Source organism: Xenopus tropicalis, chromosome 2, assembly GCF_000004195.4.
Source record: "Xenopus tropicalis strain Nigerian chromosome 2, UCB_Xtro_10.0, whole genome shotgun sequence".
NCBI lineage: Eukaryota > Metazoa > Chordata > Amphibia > Anura > Pipidae > Xenopus > Xenopus tropicalis.
Window position 1 is genome coordinate 58,966,312 of NC_030678.2, and position 13,399 is coordinate 58,979,710.

The 13,399-nt window shown below is 37.7% G+C and overlaps 1 protein-coding gene across 2 annotated transcripts in view; it reads right to left on the reverse strand.

The window, feature by feature from the left end:
* Positions 1-13,399, reverse strand: part of shroom2 (shroom family member 2) — a 120,533-nt gene that overhangs the window by 45,455 nt on the left and 61,679 nt on the right.

A 13,399-nucleotide genomic window follows, 5' to 3' on the forward strand; every position in this document is an offset into this window, starting at 1 on the left:
TGGTGTTAACAGTCCTACTATAGCTGAGGGTCATATTATGGATGTCTCTACAGTACAAAAACACTTGCCAGGCCCTTTGGGTTTTGGAGATAAAACAGTTTGATTAAATTACTGTTTTCTTTTCTCTTAAGTATTCTAAAACAAGGCTGATCACGCTGTAAGCTTTAACATAAACAGTACTGTGCCTACATATGGCATGAACTGCATATTAATGCTACCCATCTCACAAGCATAAACATGTTCACAGATTTACACCTGTCTATCCAACAACTCATTTTAAAACCAAGTGTATTACAGGTATTTATTATCTAGCATGCTTAAAGTCTGAGGTAACGTGGATCTTTTTTAATGTAGAGCACTAATACAAAATAAAAATCTAAAAAATAAAAGGGTTGCTTTGCCATCAACATCCATTTATACTAGCTTAGTTAACATCACATAGAAGGTACTGTCTTAATATTACAAGGGGAAAACAAATCAGCCAAAGATACAAAATTTTCTAGAGCAGGGCTGTCCAACCGAAGACCCGAGAACTGGATGTGGTCCTGCTAAGGATTTATATGGCTCTCAGTTTGCTCAGAGGCTATATAGACTTTACAGCATGTTGGAGGGCTGATTTTAATTTCATCCATCAACATGCTGTATGACATATAGGTGGCGCAATACATGTAATACGTTGTAAAGCACTGGTCTAAAATGCTACTGAAAGCTGTCATGTTAAGGCTTGCTGTCATTTGAAGAGGCCCTAGCTCAATTAACAATTTCTGTGAATTTACACATGGTCAGCTCAGCCTGAACTACCAGGGGTGCATACGGTTCGATCACACCCAGGGCCCACACCCCCTCGGGCCAGCTGGATGCTTGCACCGGTGCAAATTCAACATAAAAATTATGTCCAGAGAGGGGTGGGGGGCCTGGCTGCATACCCTGCACCTGGGGGTGACTAGTTGCGTTATTGCCTCCATGTATATAACTGGAGCGCAGTTCAGTTTCTTCAAAAGTTCTACCCTACTTCCACAGAAACCAAGTAATGAAAAAAAAAAATCAAAAGTTTTGTAGACATAAAGTGAACTTTTTAAAACAGTGGGTTTTATTTCTTTTAACAATGGAACATTTCTTTTCAGAAGGGCAGTGTTTTATGAGAACCTTAGCCCATGGAAGTTGTCTAATGAAAAGGGTTAAGCTAATATATAATTTATGTAAAACATACAAATGTTGAAACTTGTTCTTGTTAATTAGGTAGTGTTAACAAACCATCAGCATCCACCTGAGTTTCAAAATTGCAAAAAGTACATACTCCACAAACAAAAGAGTGCTCTTACCAGTGGGGAACTATATCACTTTAACTGCTTTATAAGTTAATTTAGTTATTTCTAATTCATTTTAAACTGGGTAGGGATGCACTGAATTCTGCTGTAATTTATTGATATGAATGCTTGTACAGGTATGGGATCCGTTATCCGGTAACCTATTATCCAGAAAGTTCCGAATTACGGAATGTCCGACTCCATTATAAGCAAATAATTCTAATTTTTGAAAATGATTTCCTTTTTCTCTGTAATTATAAAACAGTACCTTGCATGTGATCCCAACTAAGATATAATTAATTAATCCTTATTGTCGGCAAAACAATCCTATTGGGTTTATTCATTATTTAAATGATTTTTTAGCAGACTTAAGGTATGGAGATCCAAATTACAGAAAGATCCCTTATCTGGAAAACCCCAGGTCCAAAGCATTCTGGATTATAGGTCCCATACCTGTACCAAAGAATGAAAAGTTGGTAGATGCAATCTCCGACACCTGTCATCATTTTGGCATCGAAGCACTGTCCCACATATGTGCAGTTTCCAAATTTTTAAGTGAAAATCGCTCCATCCCATCAATGGGTAAATATCGCTGTTTCAAAACGAAAAATGTTTAAACCTGCCTGATCACTTCTCTGACCGTTGTCTGAATACAGTTTGGCACATGTACATGTGGCGATAATTTGACGATATTGTCGGAACGCACTAAAATTGGTCCTTAAGTATAGAAAAATTATTATATGTATGGTCAGCTTTAGCCATACAGGTTTTGCCTACCAGGCAGGTGTATGCTTTTCACCTAATAAATAAAAATGTTGCCCTGCACTGGTAAAACTAGTGTGTTTGCTACAGAAACGCTACTATAGTTTATATAAATAAGCTGCTGTGTAACCATGGGGGCAGCCATTCAAGCTGGAGAAAAGGTGCAGGTTCCATAGCAGAAAACAGATAAGCTCTGTAGAATATAATGGGGTTTTATCTGTAATCTGCTAAGTAACCTGTGCCTTTTCTCCTCTGAATGGCGGCCCCCCTGGCTACAGAGCAACTTTGTTTATATAAACTATAGTAATCTCTCTGAGGCAAACAAACCAGTTGTGCCAGTGCAGGGTAGCAGTACATTATATTGTAATTACTTTGATACGCTTTCATTTTTTGGTGTTACTGTTCCTTTAAAAGGTTGCAAGAATACAGCAATGTCATTTCATATCCTGTCATATTTAAACAAGCAATCTTTGTGGCCGATTTGTTGATTCTTTGTAATACAGGCAATACAAAAGTCTATATTGATGGCAAAACAATTTTCGCTTATTCTAATCTTGAAATATTTTTTTCAGCAGTCAATGCATGGTTTGCCACATTAAAGAAAGACACGTTACCATTTGCTTAACCTTATATGTATGATCTCAACCTGAATTGGTCCCCATAACCAGAGTAAGAAATAGCAGCTGCTGTTACAATCATTTCTGAATGCCAGATTCAACAAATTCACTAGGCGTCTGAAAGTAATAACTGACAATTTCTCCAGTCTATCATGCTACAACATTTGGCTAATTAACACTCAGATGACAAGTTACTGCAAAGCTGATAAATAATTAGATCAAAAGAGTAGTTTAGAGTCTACTGGCTTCCCCACCACAAAAATGGAATGAGATTTGCCCACAGAGTCTACAAAAGTGGCTCTGGTGAATGAGTGCTTTTATTTAGGTATGTGCAGAGCTTACAAATGGAGTGCTAAAATAAATGAATGAATGTGGCATTGTGTTCATGGAAGTGTGCCTGTGCATGGAATATTGGTATCATCGGAGGGGTTTAAATTGAATACAGGGAAATGGATAGCAGAGGAATTCCCTAAAGGCAAGAGCACGTGCAACATTGGTACACTGTTTTTTATGACATCTTTCTGAATTTGGAAATAAAAGAAAAATGTAATAATAGAAAAGTTAAATAAAAGAATGAATCAACAAGCTGAATATTCAGCAAAGTGGAGCAATTTAGTGCAAGGTACCTGTATTGAGAAAAGTGTACTGACGAAGGTAGCTGATGCAATTGCTGATTGACAGATTAGTTTGCTGCATGTTTGTTTCTCTCATGTTTCAATTTTACAGAAAATAAATGGACACAAAATCCAGGTCTGAATATAGCTTCCCTGTTTAAATATTTATTCTACATAGCATTGGGATTCCAGAAGCAATAGCTGCACAGAAAGTAGGGAATCATTGTCTATAGAAATCTATTGAGGGTGGGTCATAACTCTCACTAGCATGAGGTACAACACAACAGTGATAACAGCTGCACTTTATCACAAAAGCACAATAAGGACGCAGGAAGGAAGGTGCCAACTTTACAAAATTCCTAATAGCCATGTGGATACGGGCTGTGACAACACAGTTATTTGTACTGTACCTCATTGAACTTCTCAAGATCTTCATAAGAAACTTCCTGGCCACAAGAACATCTTTATCTGAAGGCATTTCCAGTTTTATAACATCCACCATCATGTTCATCTTCCTGAGTGGCCAAGCAATGCAATAAGAAGAACAAATCAACCTGAGTTCCAGTCACCAGAACCATAGTTCTGCAGCCAGTGGAAGCAGATAATAAACAAAGAGGTGACGATTCTACTCAGTTGCCTCAGCACAATACCGTAAAGGTTTCTTAAGGACACTGGTGTCCAGACTTTAGTCAAGAACAACATGACATCAAAATTATTTATACACAAAGGGCTGAAGAGGTAGGTAAGTTGGTTTCTGGACCATGGGCCTCCACTTCAGTAACAAGGCAGGTATACCAAGATATAATTCCTAAAAGGGACCTAAAAGCACTCATCGCTAGAAGCGCCTAAAAGCAGAGATAGTTTATTGTAATAAATAAATCATTAGCTTGTTCTTATGTGCCCCATGCTGCACCTAGCGCTCATTCATAGACCTATGAGTCCAGCTGTGTATTTGTATCCAGCGCATGTGGTCTGACATGTTGGTATAGCTGAGCCCCCAATACACTGGTGAGTTTTAATTAGTACAACACTGCAAAACCTTCAATTTTTTCTCTATAAAAGCAAAAACATAATGCAGTATTACATAATACAGTGTGGTACAGGGTATGTGGACTAGAAATCTAAAATTTTACCTCAGTTGAGCAAGTTGAGCACACAAGAGAATGTGAATACAAGATCCTCTGGGCAAAAAAGACAGTAAGTGAATAAGCAGAGGAAGGTGTGTATCAATGCAAGTGAAATCTATACAGTGGGGTTTTTAAAAATATGCACAGGTTCAAGATGAACTATGGAATATATCTTTAAGATACAAATCATGCTGGTAGTGCTGAAGTGTTGTTCTCAGGTACAGCACAAAACCAGGCAAAAAGAAATACACTGGGAACTTATTAAAGTCCTGTACTTAAAGCAATGATAGGCTTTTTGACAGGGATACAACAAAGAGGTGACAGTTCCCCCTCGGCGGCAGTATACAGCAATATAAATTATCACTTGTCTCAGAGTGAACAGTGGGAAGACAATGGAGTTACTGTCATTAACACAATAGAACCACGTGTGAACAGTTGTCAGACAAAGCAGACTTCTGGACAAAAAATTCCTACTTCAAGAATGGATAAAAGAAAATGTTTAACAGTGAACCTCTGTCCTCTACTGGGCAAATAAAGCACTACTAGTTTCATTCAACAAAATATAGATGTGAACTTCCTTGTTAGGAACTTACATAAAACATGAGCAATGTACTTTATACAGATTCCCAAACAAGTATAGGTTTAACCATCTCTAAAAAAAAAATATTGTAACATTTTTGGATTTTAATACATATAGCTACTGAGAAATTAGATAATTTTCTCTGGAGCTTTTCATAGTAAGCATAGCACAAAAGGTATGTGGCTAGGAATCTATCCTGGGTCAATGACGGAGCAGCCTTAGGCCTTCACCTCCAAACTTGCAAATGGTGAGCAATATTGCATTCTGATATGCTTTGTTTTCTGCCATTAAATCTGGCATTGTTTTATTTTCTGTAGGATTCCCCAACCCACATGCAAAAAGGCTTTGTGTTTTTCTTGTTATCCCACAATGAGACTTAAATCATTAATTTAGGAGAATGAAAAGTGAGTTGAGCCCACCCCTCACTTCTGAATTTCAAAGATTTACTCGCTGTGTCAGCCAATCAGAGCATGGATATGCAAATTAAGGGTGCATGTGCAATAGAGATGAATGCCTCCAGATTGCTTGGGTTATCAGAATGATGTAGACAGGCCTTAGTCAGCCAGGGTGTCTCCGATCCTGCTGGCGTAGGCAGAGAGGAGAGATGCAGCACTACCTTTGCAGGTATATACTTTTTTAATTATCTTTTTTTTTTTTTTTTTAAATTAAACCAAATTGTAAATATTATGTAAATGACTAAATCTCCTCCCTTTTTTGAAACTGTAATAAAGGTGAACCACCCCTTTAAGTGGCTTATCTTGCCAAGTAAATTGCCCTTTAAAGGAACAGTTCAGTGTAAAAATGAAACTGGGTTAAATGGATAGTCTGCACAAAATAAAAACTATTTGAAATATAGTTAGTTAGGCAAAAATGTAATCTAAAAAGGCTGGAGTGAACAGATATCTAACATAATATCCAGAACACCACTTACTGCTTTCAGCTCACTAACCTCTTAGTTAGTCAGTGACTTTAGGGGGGGTGGATGGGATATAACTGTTCAGTTAGTTTGTGATTATGCAGATCAGATTCAAAAGCAAACTAACTAAACAGTTATGTCCCATGTGGCCCCCACTCAAGTCACTGACTGCTAACAGCTTAGAGAGCTGTAATGGAGGAAGCAGTGTGGCTGGCTATTATGTTAGACATTCCTTAACTCCAGCCTTTATAAATTACATTTTTGGCTAATTAACTATATTGAAAACATTTTTATTTTGCACAGTCTATTTTACCCAGTTTCATTTTTACACTGAACTATTCCTTTAAAATATTTTATCTTGAACCACCATTTGGTGATGGTCTGTGTGCTCCCTCAGAGATCACCTGACAGAATATAATGCAGCATTAACTATAACAGGAAGAAGTATGGGAGTAAAAGACAAAACATATTAGCTGTTTTATGCGATATATTTTGGTAGAGACCTACGTTGTTCAGGGGTATATTTTTACTTTAACTATTAACATAAGAATGGAATACTACACTGCTTCCTCTATACAGATAACATGAAAAATCAGACATATGATACCATAAAACAGCACACAAAATGCTGAAATGTAAACAATGGCACAATTTTCATTTGGATTTTATAGATAATATCACTTGAATGAAGGGTTTCTGAAATATAGCATACCCCAGAAACACCATAGTTAATTTAACTGAGGTCTTAATGATTAGAAGCATATTAAACATACAGTACATTTTTTAGGATAATACTGCTGATGCAAACTTCCAAATTACAGCTGCACTTAATATTTTTGTTGTTTTGTTAACTCTATGTAAAAAAACATTATTACCAGCTTTGCACAGGCAGGATGGGGTTCTAAAGGTAACTATGCTGATAACTCTGCCTCCCCATTTTATGCAAACTGACACAGAAAAGTTGTGCATGTTTTAGGGTATGGGGGTAATTAGATATTGATTAAATCATGTGGGTGAATATGGTAGGGACCTTAGATTATAAGCTCCTCGGGGGCAGGGACTGATGAAAAATGTATGATCTCTGTAAAGAACTTGTGTCAATACTATATAAATAACAATAAATAAAAAAAAATTAAAAATACACACACACTGTAATGCACACAAAGTAAATGCAAGCTCTCTTGAGACAATTCCAGAACTCTGCTTTGCTTATGTGTATCCAAAATGATAAAATCAGATCAAATAAAGTCTGACCAATAAAATCTAAACAAAATCTCCTGTGTAGTTTAGCCTTTACATGATGTACGTGCCCAGAAATGGTGCCTAAAAGACTAGAGAGTTACAGGAACAGTGAAAAAATATGAATAACTTACCTTTAAACATCAGACTACAGCAAGCAACTTTGCCTCCATCATGGCATCTAACACACACAGACAATATACAAATATATCTCCTACATCAACATTGGTGCTACCATGAGAGCTGCACTGGCCGTACCTTACCAATGGATCAGTCCAAGTGACTGCTCCAGAGGGGGAAACAAGGAGCAAGTTTATGGGAATTTCTCTGAAGGACAATGGACTGCAAGGCTAGTAAAGCAGTTAAGATGCATGACAATGCCATGAAACTTTTTTTGCAATGTCAGAACTGTCACAGCTGAAAAGTAAAATGTCATTATTTACCCTAATAAAGATGCTAAGTGCCTAGCATGACAAAGCTAAACCCCTGCCAGCTTCTGAACTCTGAATATCCTCCTCCCCCCATGTTAATCTGACCCATTGTATAAGCTTTGTGGCTATAATTAGCTTCACAAAGAAGCCTAACTATACCTGTAAGGCAAGACAATGCTATACACTAACTGTGCTTCCAATCATTAGTATAATTGTTGAAAGGGAAATCTGTGTATAAAGCATGCATGGCTATTAACCACACTGGCAGCTTTGCAATGGGCATACACTGTATTATTCACAAAAAATACAAAAGCAGAGAGAGTACTGTGAGTATGACCAATGGACAGCATAAAGAAATAAACACATAAGAGGTGGCTCCTTTCAGGTACAAACCAAAGGTATCTGTATGACAAATATAAAGAGCCATTCCAAGTTACAGAGGCACAATTCATTATCCCAGCATTCCAACATATCCAACAGCTGCCAAGGTATGGTCTGATATTAAAGGCGTTGCTCACTTTCGATTAACTTTTAGTATGATATAGACACTGTCATTCTTAGACAGTTTGCTATTTGTTTTTGGTTTGTTTTTTTAATTATTTAGCTTTCTGTTTATCAGCTCCCAGTGTGGAATTTCAGCAGCTATTTGGTTGCTAGTGTCTTGCTCACCTTAGCAACCAGGCAGTGGTTTAAATTATGGACAAGAATATGAATAGGGGAGGGACTGAATAGAAAGATAAGCAAGAAAGAAATAACAATAATAAAATTGTAAGATCACAGAGCAATAGATTTTGGTTGTTGGGTTCAGTGAACCCCATTTAAAAGCTGGAAAGATGTAAAGGTAGAAGGCAAATAATTCAAAAACTATAGTAAAAAAAAAAGTTAAGACCAAATGAAAAGTTGCTAGGGATTAGACATTCTATCACATACTAAAAGTTACTGTAAATTGCCAGTCAGCACAGGCTACTTACTTGCATGCTTTCTGGACCTGTATGGTTATTACTTGCTACATACTGGGACAAGATTGCCACATTCCTTCAAACCCATTTTGCCTTTTCCTAAAATCAAGTCCCCTTCAATATACCTGCTGGGGCACAATGATCCTATAACCAATGTTCCTTCTCGGCTATGTGCGCAAAAAAAAAATGGTTTTGTGTGCACATTTTTAAAAACTGCATGCTCAGGTCAAAATAAATGGAAAATGTTCTGTTTTTACTCAAAATTCTTTGTGCGCACCACAATTAGGGAACATTGTCTTCTTTTTTTTTTTTCTTTTCCCTTGCAATTACTCTTAAATGGAAATTATAAGAGCATTCTGGAAAAAACTGGCATAAAATGACTTACCAGAGCAGAAGCTGCCCTACCAAATTTCATAAAACATGGGATGCCTGGACCAGTGGCCAAGAAACCACCACAGACCAGGACTCTTCCCAACCCAGATATTAATTCTAGTCAAATTTCTGTGCTGTTTCTGTTTCTTTCCCCCCTCTACCCCTAAGGCTTAGCTAAGAACAATTTAGATCCTGGCAACAAGTAGTAGTGACAAATAAAAAGTACCCCAAATTTTATTAAAAGTAGTGTAGCTAAATGCTAATAAAAGTAAAATGGAAGCTTTCCCCATAGAACAGCAGTATAGTAATAATCAGCCACACTATGGGGCACATTTACTAATCCACGAACGGTCCGAAGGCGTCCGAATGCGTTTTTTTTTCGTAATGATCGGTATTTTGCAATTTTTTCGGAAATTGTCTCGACTTTTTCGTAGCCATTCCGAATGTTTCGCAAAATGTCGCGACTTTTCCGTAGCGCTACGACTTGCGCAAAAAGTCACGACTTTTTCGCAGCTTTCGCGCCGAGTACGAAAGTTTCGGATTCATTCAAGCTTCAGTATGGTGACTTTTCTTGGGTCAGGTTGGAACTGCAGAGTGCCATTGAGTCCTATGGGAGGCTTCCAAAATCATGCATCAAGTCTGAAAGTTTCGCCCGCCGCTTACGAGCGCTCAATACGAAAAAGTCGCGACAAGATACGAGCAAATCGTAACGGCTACGAAAAAGTCGCGACTTTTTGCGCAAGTCGTAATGGTTACGAAAAAGTCGCGACAATTTACAAAAAGTCGTAACGGCGACGAAAAAATCGCAAAAAATACGAAAAAGTCACAAAAAGTTCGTTTTCCAATCTGAATTTTTCCAATTCGGATTCGTGGGTTAGTAACTCAGCCCCTATGGGTTCAGTTTCAGCATGTAAGAACTTTTATTGTTTTCTTCTAGTGTTTATTTGTTAATATTTTGCTTGAATTATCTGTTGAAATGTAGTCACTGGAATGAAAATCAGTGCCAGATGCAATATATAACCTTAATGTAAAATAAAATGACTTAATTACTTCAGCCTGAAATCTTCTTATTTAGTGTGCTGTGAACTAAAACTTCTCTTAATACTGGAATCATAAAACAATGTTGTCTATTAACTATAAGAACTTAAGAGAAATAATTTTAAATACATCCATGTCATTTGCAGTTTGATAAATATGTAATTTTGACAGGGAAACAACTGTAGCAAAACACGGCATCAAGCAAATCTAGTTTCTGCTACTTTTTAATACCATATAAGGGTAAATTACAGCTTTTCAGTTGTTGGCCTGCTAATCCCAGCACCTTGTTTATAATTAGTTTTCCTAACTCTGTACTATATGAAAAGAAGATCTGCATGTAGGAGAATGGCTGAAGCGAGGACTGCCAGTGTAGCAATTCCACCACAAGGTGGCGCTTAAAATGCATTAAAGGTTTTTTTTCCCCAATCCTAAACAGTCTGCAAATTGTGTAACGTCAATTGGGGGCAGATTTACTAAAACTCCATAATTTCTAATGTTTTTTTTATTTTCAAATTCAACTGAATTCGTTTTCCCAAATGTCAGATATATACTAAAAATAAGCTGCAATAAAAAGTTGCTCTGACAAAAGTTGTAAAAAATTCATCCTTTTAGAATTGTTGCAGCAAAAATCGCGACTTTATCGAATTGTCGATGTGACAATTTGAAAAAGTCATGATTTTCGTACAAAACCCAGCTAAACCTCTAAAGTTTTGAGACTTCAAGGAAAAGGGAATGGACCCTTTGCCAATGACTTCAACATGAATTCGGCAAGTTTAATCTGTCGAATTGACGAATTTGGATTTTCAGTAAATCTCGAAAAAGTTGCAGCGTTTTTTGTCTGCCAAGTGCTCTGAATAGGCTGGACAGCAATGCTCAAACTAATCTCTTATTATGGTGGGCTGAACATCACCTCAGGCATGGGGGGGGGGGGTCCAAAGCCTGCAAAATTTCAGGAGGTGAAGAATCACATGAATCCCCCATTTGAATCCATTGAATCAATGCTCTTTTGTTTCCACAAGTATTTTTTTAAAGTTTAGCAGACACTGACACTGCATAGCATTATAAGGGCTATCCAAAAAAAAGCCAAGTACTTCTTAAATAAAGGCATCCCCAACAATTTACTGTGTTACTAGTACACCTGTTAATTTTGCCCAAATACATAGCTTTACATTTATCAATGTAAAAAAATGTATTTGTCAATTTCTTCCCAGTCATCAGCTTACTCAGATTACCCTGCAATGTAGAACTATTCTGCATGGAACCTATCGTTTTGCACTATTAGATATAATCAACAAGCACAGAAACAAACAAAACAGACCAAAATGCCCTAAATGGTAAACAATTGTATTTCCTGTGATATTCCTTTACATTAATGGTGGTAGCACAGAAAAAACCCAAATGCAGGGGCTTACAGGTGTAACACATGCAGGGCCTTATAGACTGAATTTAAGGTTTGAACAATGCGGGGGGGGGGGGGGGCAGATAATCTCAGTACTGATAACATTTAAAGTTTACACAAAAGGTAAGCAGCCACAGCAGCCAGAGAGATAGGGGTCATGGGCCAGATGCTGCCCACAGACCCCCAGTTTGACAGCACTGCTATGGGGCATAACAGAGTACTTGGCCCAGATAAACCAGTAAAAAATATTTTTAGCCACCTTCAACTCACATCTACTAGTCTCTTGTATAACATAAGAATATAGATAACCTCAGCTGTGATATAAATGGTAAAACAGAAATGGAACAGAGACTTGAAAAATCCAGCTGTAACCGTAAAATGTTTATCAGCAAACACAGTGGATTCATCAATATCTGGCATGAAATACATAATCAAATACAATTCTTTATTACAAATAGCATGGCATAAACAATCCTGTTGTTAGAGAACGTGCACCAAAACATGGAATGTGTGAGACCTAACAAGGAACAGCAGAGGCAGAGGTTAGGCCAAGTATGCAGCCATAATCCATTTTGCTTCCCTAAGCAGCCTGCACATGTTCATGGTGTGGGAGACTTCACAAATCCTAACTTTAATCCCCAGAGCTCACACAAGAAAGGCAAAATGAAAATAAGCATGTGGATAAAGGTGCAGACCAGTTGGCTCTGCTGTTCCAAGGTTATCAGGATCCAGTTGGTGCAGGAATGCCGAGTATTTATTGATGTTAGACATTCGGGGAGAAGTATGCGTTTAAATTATACACAAAGAGAAAGCTTACTGGGAAAATCTCAAGAACTGACAGAAATATTAATTTTGGGATTCTGACCAAGGACCCTTCTGCTGATGGAATGTAGAGATACTACCTGGAAATATAAAAAGACAGAGGACAGCAATAACCCTACGACAGAGACAAACAACTGGTGAAAATGACACTTATGTAATGGGCACACAAAAATATGATCAGGTATCTATAATAATGTTGAGTATAGTTAAATAAAAAGTATTTTCTGCAGATGTCTGCAAAAAACATTTACTTTATAGATTTTCACTAAAAAGAAGCTTTACTCTAAAACTTGGCAGAGCCATTCACAATATATTTCACATCATTATTCATAACAAAGAGATTTGTTCTTCCAAAGCAAAAATCATGCCAGTGCCCTCTCATTGCATAAGCAGGCTTCATCTTCAGGTATAAAAAACAGCGTGCAAGATTAAGGAATTCTCACACAAAAGTAGCTGTATTGGCAGACACCACAGATTTAACTGTTGGACACTTCTTTATTAAAAGATATATAAACAAGGCTACTGTTACTTATACGTTTATTAAGCACAGGGTTAATCTCCACATTTTCTGGCTGCCGTTTAGAATCCATGCTCCTGATTTGCAAATTTCTTGTAAGCCCTGATAATTTTCTGTCCCAAAATGCAATGTAGGTGAGGTTGGATGAACACTGTAGGTTGCTTTGATTTCCATATTATAATATTGCATTTAACTGAACTGATCAACTAGTACCAACTAGATTTTAGGCTAAGGGCACACAGGGTTTACTGTCCTCTCCTCACCTGTGTTTTGTATTCAAAAAGAAGGAAAGAAGCAGATCATCTCCTATCTCTTCCTTTGTGTAGGTCCACTGACAGGCACAGAGTTGGCATGAGTGCAGCTACACAGAGAGGAGATCGGCCCCAACGGTAAAGCTGTTCTCTGCTCTGCGTAGCTGCACTTAGGCCGACACTGTGTAGGTATACAGTGTAACTGTGGCAGGCCACACAGGGGATTAAATGTAACTGCAAGTGTTATATCAAAAATACAGTACAGTAATAAAGACAGGCTCAGTACACCATCTTTATTTCTCATGCACAAAGACTAACTTCCTAGTCAGGGTCGGACTGGGCCAGTGAGACACTGGGGAAAAAAAACAGTGGGCCAACCCAGAACCAATCGCCGTCAGGAAGCATCAGGGTTTTCCCGCTCTCTTCGCTAATCTGATCCCGCCTGTGT